Source organism: Salmo salar, chromosome 10, assembly GCF_965601325.2.
Source record: "Salmo salar chromosome 10, fSalSal1, whole genome shotgun sequence".
NCBI classification, from domain to species: Eukaryota; Metazoa; Chordata; class Actinopteri; order Salmoniformes; family Salmonidae; genus Salmo; species Salmo salar.
Window position 1 is genome coordinate 22,215,001 of NC_138300.1, and position 18,464 is coordinate 22,233,464.

An 18,464-nucleotide genomic window follows, 5' to 3' on the forward strand; every position below is an offset into this window, starting at 1 on the left:
GTGTGTGTGTGTGTGTGTGTGTCTGAGGGAGAGAGAGGCAGGCCTAATGAAAGTGAATCCAGCCACAGGAGGGGAGAGATCAATGCAGGCCTATTGATCCAGGGCCCTTGGGCTGTGGAGAGCGTCTGGCTGGGAAGGATTCTCTGGTTAGGAGGCTCATAGTAATCCACTACAACCTGATAAGAATGGCATTGGTTGGATTAGATGCTGCTGTCATCACAGCCTTTGTGTCACGCTTTCCCCCCGTCTTTCTCCCTCCTCCTTTTGTCATTGTTCTTGTTCAAGCTGAACAGCCTTAGCAACTTAGTTGTTCTCCGTGCAAACTTTCTAGAACATTACCCGGAATTGCTGTGTGCTTGATAAAACTACAGCTTCTACAGTAGTTTGCGAACAAATGAAATGGGATGATGATACAAATGAATGCTTATTATCACACCAACACAAACATCCATGCAGTTAGGCAGGGACACACACAGGCAAATACATACATTTCCCACACGAAGATGGCATTCAAAAAGTTTATAAAATGATTTATGTTCACAGAGCAGGAAACAAAAAAAGCAGATAAAAGGATGTCTGGCCCTGAATGTTTGTTCATTTAGTCCCCGTCACCCCCCCTCCTCTTCCATGTTTTAGTCCAAAGGGAACTCTCTGTAGATCCAAAACAAATTACCTTAATAATAACACAGCAGGCAGGTTTTTAATGAAAAAGGGGCCAAGATCTGTACCGATTTGTGACAAGATTACCGAAATATGCAAAGCAATCTCCTACCCTTCACGGCCCTGTCAGCCATCTGTAACCTGGAAAAAGGCTATTTTTGTATTGCTCCACAACATGACTAGTCTCCCTATTCCAAGTCAAGTCACCAGATGTCTTTTTGCTTTTTAAAGAGTCCAACATCAACATTTCTTTTCACTGCCATTTTTTTCCCTCCAATGTATTTTTTTTTTTTTACTGTCCAATTCCCGGGCCGAGTTAAAAAGGTCAGATTTAAAGACAGGGCAGTGCCATAAAAGCGTGACTTGTTCAAGGAGAAACACCATAATGGGATTTTAAAACGTCTTAATAACATGCTGATATATGAGGGAGAGGCCTGGGCCACATTCATTAAGTGCTAAACGTATCTATTTTCACCTTGAGGAACGGAGTAACCTTCGTCACTGGAATTATTCCATAAATTTACCCATCGTAAATAATAACTAGCTGGGGTTTTGGCCCCTTGTTTCCTGGCTCGCTTACGCTAACCCTCCCACTCAGTACAAAACACTGCCTTTCCCTGTAGGGTCCCTGTGACCCCACATTCATGTTGCTTTTACGCTACCGTGCACACCGCTTCTAACTGCAGTGCGCACGGCTAGATGACCGTGTGGGACACTGCACACCAACCACCCACATGTCCAACGCATCATGTGAGATTGAATATCTTACTGAGAAAAAAAATATCCTCAAGAAAAACTCACTGTTTACTGGTCACTTCAGCATCTTTAGAACTGCTAACTCATACGGCAAGTACAAACCAAGATGGAGAATCTTTGTGCTTTTTGCGGTGGCATAAAAAAAAGATTCAACAACACTGCTTTATTCCGACGTGTTACGGAAGACAATGGCACTATACTGTGTAACTTGTGGACACAGAGATCTTTTCCACTGGGTTTGTGTGTGTGTGTTGTATCTCTAAGCCCAGCTATGGTTCAGGCAGTAACATGTTGGCTTAATGGCCCGCTTATTTGCCCAAAAGCTGTGCATTTTCCTCCAGTACATTCAGTATCGACGCCTTTCAGTTTAGTGCATTTTCTCTCTTTGTAATGGGATAAATACAAATCCTGCATGCCTAGGCATGGTTGTGAATGAGCGAAGTGCACACACTCATACGCACGCACACGTACGGACACACACAAACGCGCACCAGATTAACAGAATAGAATTGATTAACTATAGCCGTTGTCAGGGAAACTATTCATTTAGAGCAGGTTCTATAGGAGGTAGCCGTTTCCCCTCCTTTGTGAGTGCGTGCTTGAAGCCCTCTTTACCCACTTGACAGCAAAGCAGTCGAGCAGATGGAATTGGTTAACTCTGGATCCTCAACAAATAACAACACATGTTCTAATTGGGGGGCTTTTTATTCCTCCATTCCACTCGCTAAGGACGAGAACGGGGGGATGGGGAGAGAGCGAGAGAGGCGGGGAGGGAGGGGGAGAGAGGGAGAGAGAGGGAGAGATGCCTGCAACTCCCTGATAAGATTGCTTTGCAGTTGAGTGGCATTTCTCCAGTCCTGACTCCACCCTATTGCCTCTTCCATTCAGACACATGCTGATAGACCCCAATACAGCGCTGCATAGTATAGACTGTATGGTATACCGAGGCTGTATAGTATAGACTGTATGGTATACCGGGGCTGTATAGTATAGACTGTATGGTATACAGAGGCTGTATAGTATAGATTGTATGGTATACCGAGGCTGTATAGTATAGACTGTATGGTATACCGAGGCTGTATAGTATAGACTGTATGGTATACCGGGGCTGTATAGTATAGACTGTATGGTATACCGAGGCTGCATAGTATAGACTGTATGGTATACCGAGGCTGTATAGTATAGACTGTATGGTATACCGAGGCTGTATAGTATACACTGTACGGTATACCGAGGCTGTATAGTATAGACAGTATGGTATACCGAGACTGTATAGTATAGACTGTATGGTATACCGAGGCTGTATAGTATAGACTGTATGGTATACCGAGGCTGTATAGTATAGACAGTATGGTATACCGAGGCTGTATAGTATAGACTGTATGTTATACCGGGGCTGTATAGTATAGACAGTATGGTATACCGAGGCTGTATAGTATAGACAGTATGGGAATACCGAGGCTGTATAGTATAGACTGTATGGTATACCGAGGCTGTATAGTATAGACAGTATGGTATACCGAGCCTGTATAGTATAGACAGTATGGTATACCGAGGCTGCATAGTATAGACTGTATGGTATACCGAGGTCGTATAGTATAGACAGTATGGTATACCGAAGCTGTATAGTATAGACTGTATGGTATACAGAGGCTGTATAGTATAGACTGTATGGTATACCGAGGCTGTATAGTATAGACTGTATGGTATACCGAGGCTGTATAGTATAGACTGTATGGTATACCGAGGCTGTATAGTATAGACTGTATGGTATACCGAGGCTGAATAGTATAGACAGTATGGTATACCGAGGCCGTATAGTATAGACTGTATGGTATACCGAGGCTGTATAGTATAGACTGTATGGTATACCGAGGCTGTATAGTATAGACTGTATGGTATACCGAGGCTGTATAGTATAGACAGTATGGGAATACCGAGGCTGTATAGTATAGATTGTATGGTATACCGAGGCTGTATAGTATAGACTGTATGGTATTCCGAGGCTGTATAGTATAGACTGTATGGTATACCGAGGCTGTATAGTATAGACTGTATGGTATACCGAGGCTGTATAGTATAGACTGTATGGTATACCGAGGCTGTATAGTAACAGACAGAGTTACTCTCTGTGGTTACGCTGGTACTCCTGTGGTGGCTAATCTATTGTTTTGCCTTTGGTCGCATATCAATTTGAAATGGCTCTGACAACGACAAGGTTGCTTACATGTTAAACTGATATTGTCTGTGAAATCTATCATTCACAAGGAAATGAATGCCGCCCCAATCCCTCCGTTCTTTGTTTTGAGGCTTTATTGTTCCTGACTTTGTGAGAATATTACATTTTTGAGTGGTGTTTTTGCACCTACAGTTAAACACTAGAAACAAGCTTTTATATCTATAAAGTCACAGTCAGCATTGGAACAAATGAACAATGAAAATAATGGAACTTCATTCGTTCCAATGGTCCTAGTAGGCGTTGTTTTTAATGCAAAATCACATCAAATTATTACAACCCACTTTGCTGTACGGCACAGGCACAGGAAACGCTTTTACAGCAGGAAGGAAAGCCAACGTTACTCTTGTAGAAAACTGACAATCACCCTTGACTGCATTGTGTGTGAAAGTTTGATTTCCTTCCCAGTGGTTTGGGCTGCTCCGCATTTCCCCTCTCTCCCCACATACACACACCTGTTGTGCTCTCAATGCTTTTTACAAATCCATACTGTAGATCCATACGCTTTCACGTAACTACCTCGTTTGTCCAGTTAAGCCTCCAGTCAGTTCAATGAAGAGCATCAGCAGAGACCAGCCAACGCTGCAGAGAGAGCTGCAGAGAGAGCTGCAGAGAGGGCTGAGATCCAGGGGCCTCGGCAAGATCAGTGGGCTCTGTGTGGGTGTACCCGACCTCTGACGGCCTGCCTCACTGCTGGAGGTTCCCATCCACCGCTAAAACACACCCACCACATCCCACAATGCCGTATTATCATTCTAATGTTGTTATTCAACTTGCATTTAATCAGGAAGTCCCATTGAGGTTATAATTATGTGTTTTCCTAAGGAAGCAAGACTGTTACAGGAGCCATGGTTATATTAGGATAGCAAACAGGCTCTGACTGCTGTCATAATGAATATTCCCAATTATTGATCTGAACATGTGATGAGTGGTGATACTGAACCCCAGCCCTGATCGTACGTCTACCACAGACAGAGAAACAGAGAGAGCTCAACAGAGAGAGACAGAAACGGAGAGAAACAGAGAGAGAAACAGAGAGAGCTCAACAGAGAGAGACAGAAACGGAGAGAAACAGAGAGAGAAACAGAGAGAAACAGAGAGAGAAACAGAGAGAGAAACAGAGAGAGAGACAGAGAGAGAAACAGAGAGAAACAGAGAGAGAAACAGAGAGAAACAGAGAGAGAAACAGAGAGAGAAACAGAGAGAGAAACAGAGAGAGAAACAGAGAGAGAAACAGAGAGACAGAGAGAGAAACAGAGAGAGAAACAGAGAGAGAAACAGAGAGAGAAACAGAGAGAGAAACAGAGAGAACAGAGAGAGAGAAACAGAGAGAAACAGAGAGAGAAACAGAGAGAGAAACAGAGAGAGAAACAGAGAGAGAGACAGAGAGAGAAACAGAGAGAGAAACAGAGAGAGAAACAGAGAGAGAAACAGAGAGAGAGACAGAGAGAGAAACAGAGAGAGAAACAGAGAGAGAAACAGAGAGAGAAACAGAGAGAGAAACAGAGAGAGAAACAGAGAGACACAGAGAGAGAAACAGAGAGAGAAACAGAGAGAGCTCAACAGAGAGAGACAGAAACGGAGAGAAACAGAGAGAGAAAGAGAGAGAGAAAGAGAGGGAGAGACAGAGAGAGAAACAGAGAGAGAAACAGAGAGAGAAACAGAGAGAGAAACAGAGAGAGAAACAGAGAGAGAATCAGAGAGAGAAACAGAGAGAGAAACAGAGAGAGAAACAGAGAGAGACAGAGAGAGAAACAGAGAGAGAAACAGAGAGAGAAACAGAGAGAGAAACAGAGAGAGAAACAGAGAGAAACAGAGAGAGAAACAGAGAGAGAAACAGAGAGAGAGAAACAGAGAGAGAAACAGAGAGAGAAACAGAGAGAGAAACAGAGAGAAACAGAGAGAGAAACAGAGAGAGAAACAGAGAGAGAAACAGAGAGAGAAACAGAGAGAGAAACAGAGAGAGAAACAGAGAGAAACAGAGAGAGAAACAGAGAGAGAAACAGAGAGAGAGACAGAGAGAGAAACAGAGAGAGAAACAGAGAGAGAAACAGAGAGAAACAGAGAGAGAAACAGAGAGAGAAACAGAGAGAAACAGAGAGAGAAACAGAGAGAAACAGAGAGAAACAGAGAGAGAAACAGAGAGAGAAACAGAGAGAGAAACAGAGAGAGAAACAGAGAGAGAGACAGAGAGAGAGACAGAGAGAGAAACAGAGAGAGAAACAGAGAGAGAAACAGAGAGAGAAACAGAGAGAGAAACAGAGAGACACAGAGAGAGAAACAGAGAGAGAAACAGAGAGACACAGAGAGAGAAACAGAGAGAGAAACAGAGAGAGAAACAGAGAGAGAAACAGAGAGAGAAACAGAGAGAAACAGAGAGAGAAACAGAGAGAGAAACAGAGAGAGAAACAGAGAGAGAAACAGAGAGAAACAGAGAGAGAAACAGAGAGAAACAGAGAGAGAAACAGAGAGAGAAACAGAGAGAGAAACAGAGAGAGAAACAGAGAGAGAAACAGAGAGAAACAGAGAGAGAAACAGAGAGACACAGAGAGAGAAACAGAGAGAGACACAGAGAGAGAAACAGAGAGAGAAACAGAGAGAGAAACAGAGAGAGAAACAGAGAGAAACAGAGAGAGAAACAGAGAGAAACAGAGAGAGAAACAGAGAGAGACACAGAGAGAGAAACAGAGAGAGAAACAGAGAGAAACAGAGAGAGAAACAGAGAGAGAAACAGAGAGAGAAACAGAGAGAGAAACAGAGAGAGAAACAGAGAGAGAAACAGAGAGAGAAACAGAGAGAAACAGAGAGAGAAACAGAGAGAGAAACAGAGAGAGAAACAGAGAGAGAAACAGAGAGAGAAACAGAGAGAGAAAGAGAGAGAAACAGAGAGAAACAGAGAGAGAAACAGAGAGAGAAACAGAGAGAGAAACAGAGAGAGAAACAGAGAGAGAAACAGAGAGAGAAACAGAGAGAAACAGAGAGAGAAACAGAGAGAGAAACAGAGAGAAACAGAGAGAGAAACAGAGAGACACAGAGAGAGAAACAGAGAGAGCTCAACAGAGAGAGACAGAAACGGAGAGAAACAGAGAGAGAAAGAGAGAGAGAAAGAGAGAGAGAAACAGAGAGAGAAACAGAGAGAGAGAGAGTCAGGGTTGTGGGGGCATACAGAGTCTCGTTATTTCTCTTCCTCTGGTTGTGGCATATTTAGATGTGATTTTACAGGGAGCTCATTTGTTTACAGGGTCGACAGAGAACGAACAGCAGGCAGCAAAGCAAGAGAAATGAGAGATGGAGATGAGGAGAAAGCTGTCGCTGTGTGTGTGTGTGTGTGTGTGTGCGCGCGCGTGCGCGAGTTCGTTCGTGCGTACGCCCATGCCTGCCTGCGTGTGTGTGTTGTCTCTGTGAGCAACTGTCAGTGTGTGTACGCGTACATGTGTGAAAATGTGCTTCTAGCCCCAGTGTGGAAGCCCTGATAAGAGCCTTAGTGCTTGGGCGATGGCAGCAGCCTAAGCCCCGGGATTTTGATCACAGCCAAGCCAACAGGAGCCTGGAGCTAAGGGTGAGACAGGCTGGAGGCTCCAAGGGCCATGGCCTCAAACATTCCCGCAGCTTTGCCATGGGAGGAGGAGTATGACAATGATGATCATAGTCCAGGATACCTGGAGACAGAAGACCACGCTGACACTAGGGCAGTCCTGATGGGCTCTGTTCTGGTGGATGGGTATTACAGCTCTTCCCTATAGCTCTGTCCTCTATAAAACAGGCTTAGCCTGCCTATCTCTCCGTGTAGACACACATACACACTCCGCAATGACCGTTCTCTCTCGCTGGTTTGCATCATCCTCTGCATGGCTACTCTAGCCTCTCTCTGATCGGGCACCGTTGGACCTGATGCCATCCCTGTTTACATGTAATCGCGACATCTACAGAAGAGCATCCGAATGGGCTCTTCACCCGCTAATAGCAGCAGCAGCTGAAGTGTTTGGCTTCTTTCTCCCCCCCTGTAAAACGCAGTCCGTCGGCAGCTGTAGACCAGCCCTCATTAGGGCCAACCATGTCTCTTCATTTTCAGCACCCATCAACTTTTCATGAAGGTGAATGTCACAAATCAGGCCTCCATCTTCCAAACGGCTTCGGAGTCTTCAACTGGGCTTTTTCTGGGGTTTTGAAGTGCACAAATCAATCTCAACTTGGCCGTGCTAGAGTGTGCCGTGAGTGTCAGGATAGCTAGTGTCTTATAGTGGTTGTGTAGTGGACTAGTGTGGGTTTGGTGACAGAGACACTGTCCAATCATGACGGGTAGTAGATATGGGGATTGAGCTAATGCTTAAATCCAGTCATGCTGAGCCTTCAGTCACTAGGACATCCAAGAGAGATAAAGAGAAAGAGAGGGAGGAGGGAGAGCGAGAGAGAGAGAGAGAGAGAGAGAGGGGGAGCGAAGCAGGGAGGGAGAGAGAGGGGGGAGCGAAGCAGGGAGGGAGAGAGGGCAGAGAAGGAGAAAGAGAAAAAGAGAGCGAACGGGAGGGCAGAGAAGGAACGATTCAGTATTTGTAATTCGTACTCCCCTCCCTGACTTCAGAGCCACACTTGGTTATCAGGGGAAGGGCATCACTCCCAGACATCTTTGGCACCGCGGCTTTTCAACTCCAACCGCTATTGACATGGTGTGTTACAGTAATGCGTGGAGCTGTGGGAGTCTCATTGTTAATCTGTGTCAACAAATGCTGGAGCAGCAGCCTCTCTCTCTCTCTCTCTCTCTCTCTCTCTCTCTCTCTCTCTCTCTCTCTCCCTCTCCCTCTCCCTCCCTCACATTTGCCCACCTATCTAATGAATCTTATCTGTCCCACCATACTGTTGCTTAAGCTTTTGATGGTCTCTCTGTGTGTTTGATGTGCATTCTGCTCTTGTGTGCATTTTGAGGAATTGTCGTTTGGCGATTAAGATCGTGACGAGGAACCAAACAGGGTGGCTTTAGCGTGGCGCCCACCGTGCCAATCCCAGAATGCCTTCCTTCGACCCAGCGAGGGGCAGCTAGTGGCAACAGGAAGTGAAGCGGATCAGGAAATGGCAGATCAACTGGACTTATCTCCTACGTGATGGATTTAATGGATGTGGAAACTAAAGCTTTCATGCTTAAAAATGTCATGTTTTTAATAGGATGTTAGGATGTACTTTCGGCTCGTTTGATATCTGCTTTAGATGTTATGGTCTGGTCGACAACCGTGTGAGAATTCCCACTGTGGTAATATGTCAGCATACAGTACACATGCACAGGAACATGTGTACACACACACACACACACACACACACACACACACACACACACACACACACACACACACACCACACACACACACACACACACACACACACACACACACACACACACACACATCCATGCAGGTGTGTGTTTCCTTTGCCCTCCCTGTGTGATGAGTAGGGGATGTTCCCACTGCTGTCACTGCAAGTGCAGGATTGTGACAGATTACAGGGCGCTGCTTTGGCCAATAGGTAGCCGGAAATGTTTCCTGGCCGCTGACCCATAATTCCAGGCGTACCTATGCCGAGTTGACGGTTCTTTAATGGTTTACAGACCTCCAGTAAGCCTACACCTCCAGAGCACTATGATAGCCTATTAGCAATTCACCAGCGCTTGCACTTTTCTGCCCCCCCTCCCACCCCCACTCCCATCCTCCTAGGGGGATGACAACAGCAGTACACATTGGTGGAGGGAAAGAAGGAGGAGGAGGAGGAAGAAGAGAAGAGAGATAGAGGCAGCCAGGCATGTTTCTTGCCTGGGAGGGGGACCCAAACAAGTGGCAGTTTGAGACAGAGAGAGAAGAGGGAAGGGGAGATAGACAGACAGAGAAGAGGGAATGGAAGATAGACAGAGAAGAGGGAAGAGGGAATGGAAGATAGACAGACAGAGAAGAGGGAATGGAAGATAGACAGAGAAGAGGGAAGAGGGAAGAGGAGATAGACAGAGAAGAGGGAAGGGAAGATAGACAGACAGAGAAGAGGGAAGGGGAGATAGACAGAGAGAGAAGAGGGAAGGGGAGATAGACAGACAGAGAAGAGGGAAGGGGAGATAGAGAGGAGAGAGAAGAGGGAAGGGGAGATAGACAGAGAAGAGGGAAGGGGAGATAGACAGACAGAGAAGAGGGAAGGGAAGATAGACAGAGCGGGAAGAGGGAAGGGGAGATAGACAGAGAAGAGGGAAGGGGAGATAGACAGAGAGAGAAGAGGGAAGGGGAGATAGACAGAGAAGAGGGAAGGGGAGATAGACAGAGAGAGAAGAGGGAAGGGGAGATAGAGAGGAGAGGGAAGACAGACAGACAGACAGACAGACAGACAGACAGACAGACAGACAGACAGACAGACAGACAGACAGACAGACAGACAGACAGACAGACAGACAGACAGACAGACAGACAGACAGACAGACAGACAGAGGGAAGGGGAGATAGACAGACAGAGAAGAGGGAAGGGGAGATAGACAGAGCGGGAAGAGGGAAGGGGAGATAGAGAGGAGAGGGAAGACAGACAGACAGACAGACAGACAGACAGACAGACAGACAGACAGACAGACAGACAGACAGACAGACAGACAGACAGACAGACAGACAGACAGACAGACAGACAGACAGACAGAGGGAAGGGGAGATAGACAGACAGAGAAGAGGGAAGGGGAGACAGACAGACAGGGAAGGGGGAAGGGGAGACAGACAGACAGGGAAGGGGGAAGGGGAGACAGACAGACAGGGAAGGGGGAAGGGGAGACAGACAGACAGACAGACAGACAGACAGACAGACAGACAGACAGACAGACAGACAGACAGACAGACAGACAGACAGACAGACAGACAGAGAAGAGGGAAGGGGAGATAGACAGAGAGGGAAGGGGAGATAGACAGAGAGGGAAGGGGAGATAGACAGAGAGGGAAGAGGGAAGGGGAGATAGACAGACAGAGAAGAGGGAAGGGGAGATAGACAGAGAGAGAAGAGGGAAGGGGAGATAGACAGAGAGAGAAGAGGGAAGGGGAGATAGACAGAGAGGGAAGAGGGAAGGGGAGATAGACAGACAGAGAAGAGGGAAGGGAAGATAGACAGAGAGAGAAGAGGGAAGGGGAGATAGACAGACAGAGAAGAGGGAAGGGAAGATAGACAGAGAGAGAAGAGGGAAGGGGAGATAGACAGACAGAGAAGAGGGAAGGGAAGATAGACAGAGAGAGAAGAGGGAAGGGGAGATAGACAGAGAGGGAAGGGGAGATAGACAGACAGAGAAGAGGGAAGGGGAGATAGACAGACAGAGAAGAGGGAAGGGGAGATAGACAGAGAGAGAAGAGGGAAGGGGAGATAGACAGAGAGGGAAGAGGGAAGGGGAGATAGACAGACAGAGAAGAGGGAAGGGGAGATAGACAGAGAGGGAAGGGGAGATAGACAGACAGAGAAGAGGGAAGGGGAGATAGACAGAGAAGAGGGAAGGGGAGATAGACAGAGAGAGAAGAGGGAAGATAGACAGACAGAGAAGAGGGAAGGGGAGATAGACAGAGAGAGAAGAGGGAAGATAGACAGACAGAGAAGAGGGAAGGGGAGATAGACAGACAGAGAAGAGGGAAGGGGAGATAGACAGACAGAGAGGGAAGGGGAGATAGACAGAGAAGACGGAAGGGGAGATAGACAGAGAGGGAAGAGGGAAGGGGAGATAGACAGAGAGAGAAGAGGGAAGGGGAGATAGACAGAGAGGGAAGAGGGAAGGGGAGATAGACAGAGAGAGAGGGAAGGGGAGATAGACAGACAGAGAAGAGGGAAGGGGAGATAGACAGACAGAGAAGAGGGAAGGGGAGATAGACAGAGAGAGAAGAGGGAAGGGGAGATAGACAGACAGAGAAGAGGGAATGGAAGATAGACAGAGAAGAGGGAAGAGGGAATGGAAGATAGACAGACAGAGAAGAGGGAATGGAAGATAGACAGAGAAGAGGGAAGAGGGAAGAGGAGATAGACAGAGAGAGAAGAGGGAAGGGGAGATAGACAGAGAGGGAAGGGGAGATAGACAGAGAGGGAAGAGGGAAGGGGAGATAGACAGACAGAGAAGAGGGAAGGGAAGATAGACAGAGAGAGAAGAGGGAAGGGAAGATAGACAGACAGAGAAGTGGGAAGGGGAGATAGACAGAGAGAGAAGAGGGAAGGGAAGATAGACAGAGAGAGAAGAGGGAAGGGGAGATAGACAGAGAGGGAAGGGGAGATAGACAGACAGAGAAGAGGGAAGGGGAGATAGACAGACAGAGAAGAGGGAAGGGGAGATAGACAGAGAGAGAAGAGGGAAGGGGAGATAGACAGAGAGGGAAGAGGGAAGGGGAGATAGACAGACAGAGAAGAGGGAAGGGGAGATAGACAGAGAGGGAAGGGGAGATAGACAGACAGAGAAGAGGGAAGGGGAGATAGACAGAGAAGAGGGAAGGGGAGATAGACAGAGAGAGAAGAGGGAAGATAGACAGACAGAGAAGAGGGAAGGGGAGATAGACAGACAGAGAAGAGGGAAGGGGAGATAGACAGACAGAGAAGAGGGAAGGGGAGATAGACAGACAGAGAAGAGGGAAGGGGAGATAGACAGAGAGAGAAGAGGGAAGATAGACAGACAGAGAAGAGGGAAGGGGAGATAGACAGACAGAGAAGAGGGAAGGGGAGATAGACAGAGAGAGAAGAGGGAAGGGGAGATAGACAGAGAGAGAAGAGGGAAGGGGAGATAGACAGACAGAGAAGAGGGAAGGGGAGATAGACAGAGAGGGAAGGGGAGATAGACAGACAGAGAGGGAAGGGGAGATAGACAGAGAAGACGGAAGGGGAGATAGACAGAGAGGGAAGAGGGAAGGGGAGATAGACAGAGAGAGAAGAGGGAAGGGGAGATAGACAGAGAGGGAAGAGGGAAGGGGAGATAGACAGAGAGAGAGGGAAGGGGAGATAGACAGACAGAGAAGAGGGAAGGGGAGATAGACAGACAGAGAAGAGGGAAGGGGAGATAGACAGAGAGAGAAGAGGGAAGGGGAGATAGACAGACAGAGAAGAGGGAATGGAAGATAGACAGAGAAGAGGGAAGAGGGAATGGAAGATAGACAGACAGAGAAGAGGGAATGGAAGATAGACAGAGAAGAGGGAAGAGGGAAGAGGAGATAGACAGAGAGAGAAGAGGGAAGGGGAGATAGACAGAGAGGGAAGGGGAGATAGACAGAGAGGGAAGAGGGAAGGGGAGATAGACAGACAGAGAAGAGGGAAGGGAAGATAGACAGAGAGAGAAGAGGGAAGGGAAGATAGACAGACAGAGAAGAGGGAAGGGGAGATAGACAGAGAGAGAAGAGGGAAGGGAAGATAGACAGAGCGGGAAGAGGGAAGGGGAGATAGACAGAGAAGAGGGAAGGGGAGATAGACAGAGAGGGAAGAGGGAAGGGGAGATAGACAGAGAGAGAAGAGGGAAGGGGAGATAGACAGAGAGGGAAGAGGGAAGGGGAGATAGACAGAGAGAGAGGGAAGGGGAGATAGACAGACAGAGAGGGAAGGGGAGATAGACAGACAGAGAAGAGGGAAGGGAAGGGGAGATAGACAGAGAGAGAAGAGGGAAGGGGAGATAGACAGAGAGAGAAGAGGGAAGGGGAGATAGACAGACAGAGAAGAGGGAATGGAAGATAGACAGAGAAGAGGGAAGAGGGAATGGAAGATAGACAGACAGAGAAGAGGGAATGGAAGATAGACAGAGAAGAGGGAAGAGGGAAGAGGAGATAGACAGAGAGAGAAGAGGGAAGGGGAGATAGACAGAGAGAGAAGAGGGAAGGGGAGATAGACAGAGAGAGAAGAGGGAAGGGAAGATAGACAGACAGAGAGGGAAGGGGAGATAGACAGAGAGGGAAGAGGGAAGGGGAGATAGACAGAGAGAGAAGAGGGAAGGGAAGATAGACAGACAGAGAAGAGGGAAGGGGAGATAGACAGACAGGGAAGAGGGAAGGGGAGATAGACAGAGAGAGAAGAGGGAAGGGGAGATAGACAGAGAGAGAAGAGGGAAGGGGAGATAGACAGACAGAGAAGAGGGAAGGGGAGATAGACAGAGAGAGAAGAGGGAAGGGGAGATAGACAGACAGAGAGGGAAGGGGGAAGGGGAGATAGACAGAGAGAGAAGAGGGAAGGGAAGATAGACAGACAGAGAGGGAAGGGGAGATAGACAGAGAGGGAAGAGGGAAGGGGAGATAGACAGAGAGAGAAGAGGGAAGGGAAGATAGACAGACAGAGAAGAGGGAAGGGGAGATAGACAGACAGGGAAGAGGGAAGGGGAGATAGACAGAGAGAGAAGAGGGAAGGGGAGATAGACAGAGAGAGAAGAGGGAAGGGGAGATAGACAGACAGAGAAGAGGGAAGGGGAGATAGACAGAGAGAGAAGAGGGAAGGGGAGATAGACAGACAGAGAAGAGGGAAGGGGAGATAGACAGAGAGAGAAGAGGGAAGGGAAGATAGACAGACAGAGAAGAGGGAAGGGAAGATAGACAGAGAGGGAAGAGGGAAGGGGAGATAGACAGACAGAGAAGAGGGAAGGGAAGATAGACAGAGAGAGAAGAGGGAAGGGAAGATAGACAGACAGAGAAGAGGGAAGGGGAGATAGACAGACAGAGAAGAGGGAAGGGGAGACAGACAGACAGGGAAGGGGGAAGGGGAGACAGACAGACAGACAGACAGACAGACAGACAGACAGACAGACAGACAGACAGACAGACAGACAGACAGACAGACAGACAGACAGACAGACAGACAGACAGACAGACAGACAGACAGACAGACAGAGAAGAGGGAAGGGGAGATAGACAGACAGAGAAGAGGGAAGGGGAGATAGACAGATAGAGAAGAGGGAAGGGGAGATAGACAGACAGAGAAGAGGGAAGGGGAGATAGACAGAGAGAGAAGAGGGAAGGGGAGATAGACAGAGAGAGAAGAGGGAAGGGGAGATAGACAGACAGAGAAGAGGGAAGGGGAGATAGACAGAGAGAGAAGAGGGAAGGGGAGATAGACAGAGAGAGAAGAGGGAAGGGGAGATAGACAGACAGAGAAGAGGGAAGGGGAGATAGACAGAGAGAGAAGAGGGAAGGGGAGATAGACAGAGAGAGAAGAGGGAAGGGGAGATAGACAGAGAAGAGGGAAGGGGAGATAGACAGACAGAGAAGAGGGAAGGGGAGATAGACAGAGAGAGAAGAGGGAAGGGGAGATAGACAGAGAGAGAAGAGGGAAGGGGAGATAGACAGAGAAGAGGGAAGGGGAGATAGACAGACAGAGAAGAGGGAAGGGGAGATAGACAGAGAGAGAAGAGGGAAGGGGAGATAGACAGACAGAGAAGAGGGAAGGGGAGATAGACAGAGAGAGAAGAGGGAAGGGGAGATAGACAGAGAGAGAAGAGGGAAGGGGAGATAGACAGAGAAGAGGGAAGGGGAGATAGACAGACAGAGAAGAGGGAAGGGGAGATAGACAGAGAGAGAAGAGGGAAGGGGAGATAGACAGATAGAGAAGAGGGAAGGGGAGATAGACAGAGAGGGAAGAGGGAAGGGGAGATAGACAGACAGAGAAGAGGGAAGGGGAGATAGACAGAGAGAGAAGAGGGAAGGGGAGATAGACAGAGAGAGAAGAGGGAAGGGAAGATAGACAGAGAGGGAAGAGGGAAGGGGAGATAGACAGACAGAGAAGAGGGAAGGGAAGATAGACAGAGAGAGAAGAGGGAAGGGAAGATAGACAGACAGAGAAGAGGGAAGGGGAGATAGACAGACAGAGAAGAGGGAAGGGGAGACAGACAGACAGGGAAGGGGGAAGGGGAGACAGACAGACAGACAGACAGACAGACAGACAGACAGACAGACAGACAGACAGACAGACAGACAGACAGACAGACAGACAGACAGACAGACAGACAGACAGACAGACAGACAGACAGACAGACAGACAGACAGACAGACAGACAGACAGACAGAGAAGAGGGAAGGGGAGATAGACAGACAGAGAAGAGGGAAGGGGAGATAGACAGATAGAGAAGAGGGAAGGGGAGATAGACAGACAGAGAAGAGGGAAGGGGAGATAGACAGAGAGAGAAGAGGGAAGGGGAGATAGACAGACAGAGAAGAGGGAAGGGGAGATAGACAGAGAGAGAAGAGGGAAGGGGAGGTAGACAGAGAGAGAAGAGGGAAGGGGAGATAGACAGACAGAGAAGAGGGAAGGGGAGATAGACAGAGAGAGAAGAGGGAAGGGGAGATAGACAGAGAGAGAAGAGGGAAGGGGAGATAGACAGAGAAGAGGGAAGGGGAGATAGACAGACAGAGAAGAGGGAAGGGGAGATAGACAGAGAGAGAAGAGGGAAGGGGAGATAGACAGAGAGAGAAGAGGGAAGGGGAGATAGACAGAGAGAGAAGAGGAAAGGGGAGATAGACAGAGAGAGAAGAGGGAAGGGGAGATAGACAGAGAAGAGGGAAGGGGAGATAGACAGACAGAGAAGAGGGAAGGGGAGATAGACAGAGAGAGAAGAGGGAAGGGGAGATAGACAGAGAGAGAAGAGGAAAGGGGAGATAGACAGAGAGAGAAGAGGGAAGGGGAGATAGACAGAGAAGAGGGAAGGGGAGATAGACAGACAGAGAAGAGGGAAGGGGAGATAGACAGAGAGAGAAGAGGGAAGGGGAGATAGACAGACAGAGAAGAGGGAAGGGGAGATAGACAGAGAGAGAAGAGGGAAGGGGAGATAGACAGAGAAGAGGGAAGGGGAGATAGACAGACAGAGAAGAGGGAAGGGGAGATAGACAGAGAGAGAAGAGGGAAGGGGAGATAGACAGATAGAGAAGAGGGAAGGGGAGATAGACAGAGAGGGAAGAGGGAAGGGGAGATAGACAGACAGAGAAGAGGGAAGGGGAGATAGACAGACAGAGAAGAGGGAAGGGGAGATAGACAGAGAGAGAAGAGGGAAGGGGAGATAGACAGAGAAGAGGGAAGGGGAGATAGACAGACAGAGAAGAGGGAAGGGGAGATAGACAGAGAGAGAAGAGGGAAGGGGAGATAGACAGAGAGGGAAGCGGGAAGGGGAGATAGACAGAGAGGGAAGGGGAGATAGGGAAGGGGAGATAGACAGAGAGGGAAGGGGAGATAGGGAAGGGGAGATAGACAGAGAGGGAAGGGGAGATAGACAGAGAGAGAAGAGGGAAGGGGAGATAGACAGAGAAGAGGGAAGGGGAGATAGACAGAGAGAGAAGAGGGAAGGGGAGATAGAGAGAGAGGGAAGAGGGAAGGGGAGATAGACAGAGAGGGAAGGGAAGATAGACAGACAGAGAAGAGGGAAGGGGAGATAGACAGACAGAGAAGAGGGAAGGGGAGATAGACAGAGAGAGAAGAGGGAAGGGGAGATAGACAGAGAGGGAAGGGAAGATAGACAGACAGAGAAGAGGGAAGGGGAGATAGACAGACAGAGAAGAGGGAAGGGGAGATAGACAGACAGAGAAGAGGGAAGGGGAGATAGACAGAGAGAGAAGAGGGAAGGGGAGATAGACAGAGAGAGAAGAGGGAAGGGGAGATAGACAGAGCGGGAAGAGGGAAGGGGAGATAGACAGAGAGGGAAGGGGAGATAGACAGACAGAGAGGGAAGGGGAGATAGACAGAGAGAGAAGAGGGAAGGGGAGATAGACAGAGAAGAGGGAAGGGAAGATAGACAGAGAGAGAAGAGGGAAGGGGAGATAGACAGAGAGGGAAGGGGAGATAGACAGACAGAGAGGGAAGGGGAGATAGACAGAGAGAGAAGAGGGAAGGGGAGATAGACAGAGAAGAGGGAAGGGAAGATAGACAGACAGAGAAGAGGGAAGGGGAGATAGACAGACAGAGAAGAGGGAAGGGGAGATAGACAGACAGAGAAGAGGGAAGGGGAGATAGACAGAGAGAGAAGAGGGAAGGGGAGATAGACAGAGAGAGAAGAGGGAAGGGGAGATAGACAGAGAGAGAAGCGGGAAGGGGAGATAGACAGAGAGAGAAGAGGGAAGGGGAGATAGACAGAGAGGGAAGAGGGAAGGGGAGATAGACAGAGAGAGAAGAGGGAAGGGGAGATAGACAGAGAGGGAAGAGGGAAGGGGAGATAGACAGAGAGGGAAGCGGGAAGGGGAGATAGACAGACAGAGAAGAGGGAAGGGAAGATAGACAGAGAGAGAAGAGGGAAGGGGAGATAGACAGAGAGGGAAGAGGGAAGGGGAGATAGACAGACAGAGAAGAGGGAAGGGAAGATAGACAGAGAGAGAAGAGGGAAGGGGAGATAGACAGAGAGGGAAGAGGGAAGGGGAGATAGACAGAGAGAGAAGAGGGAAGGGGAGATAGACAGAGAGAGAAGCGGGAAGGGGAGATAGACAGAGAAGAGGGAAGGGGAGATAGACAGACAGAGAAGAGGGAAGGGGAGATAGACAGAGAGGGAAGAGGGAAGGGAAGATAGACAGAGAGGGAAGCGGGAAGGGGAGATAGACAGAAAGAGAAGAGGGAAGGGGAGATAGACAGAGAGAGAAGAGGGAAGGGGAGATAGACAGAGAGGGAAGAGGGAAGGGAAGATAGACAGAGAGGGAAGCGGGAAGGGGAGATAGACAGACAGAGAAGAGGGAAGGGGAGATAGACAGAGAGAGAAGAGGGAAGGGGAGATAGACAGAGAGGGAAGAGGGAAGGGAAGATAGACAGAGAGGGAAGCGGGAAGGGGAGATAGACAGACAGAGAAGAGGGAAGGGGAGATAGACAGAGAAGAGGGAAGGGAAGATAGACAGACAGAGAAGAGGGAAGG

The 18,464-nt window shown here is 48.5% G+C and overlaps 1 protein-coding gene across 11 annotated transcripts in view; it reads right to left on the minus strand.

Moving 5' to 3' along the window:
• Positions 1-18,464, minus strand: part of LOC106613762 (CUGBP Elav-like family member 5) — a 251,485-nt gene that overhangs the window by 98,650 nt on the left and 134,371 nt on the right. The window lies entirely within an intron of this gene.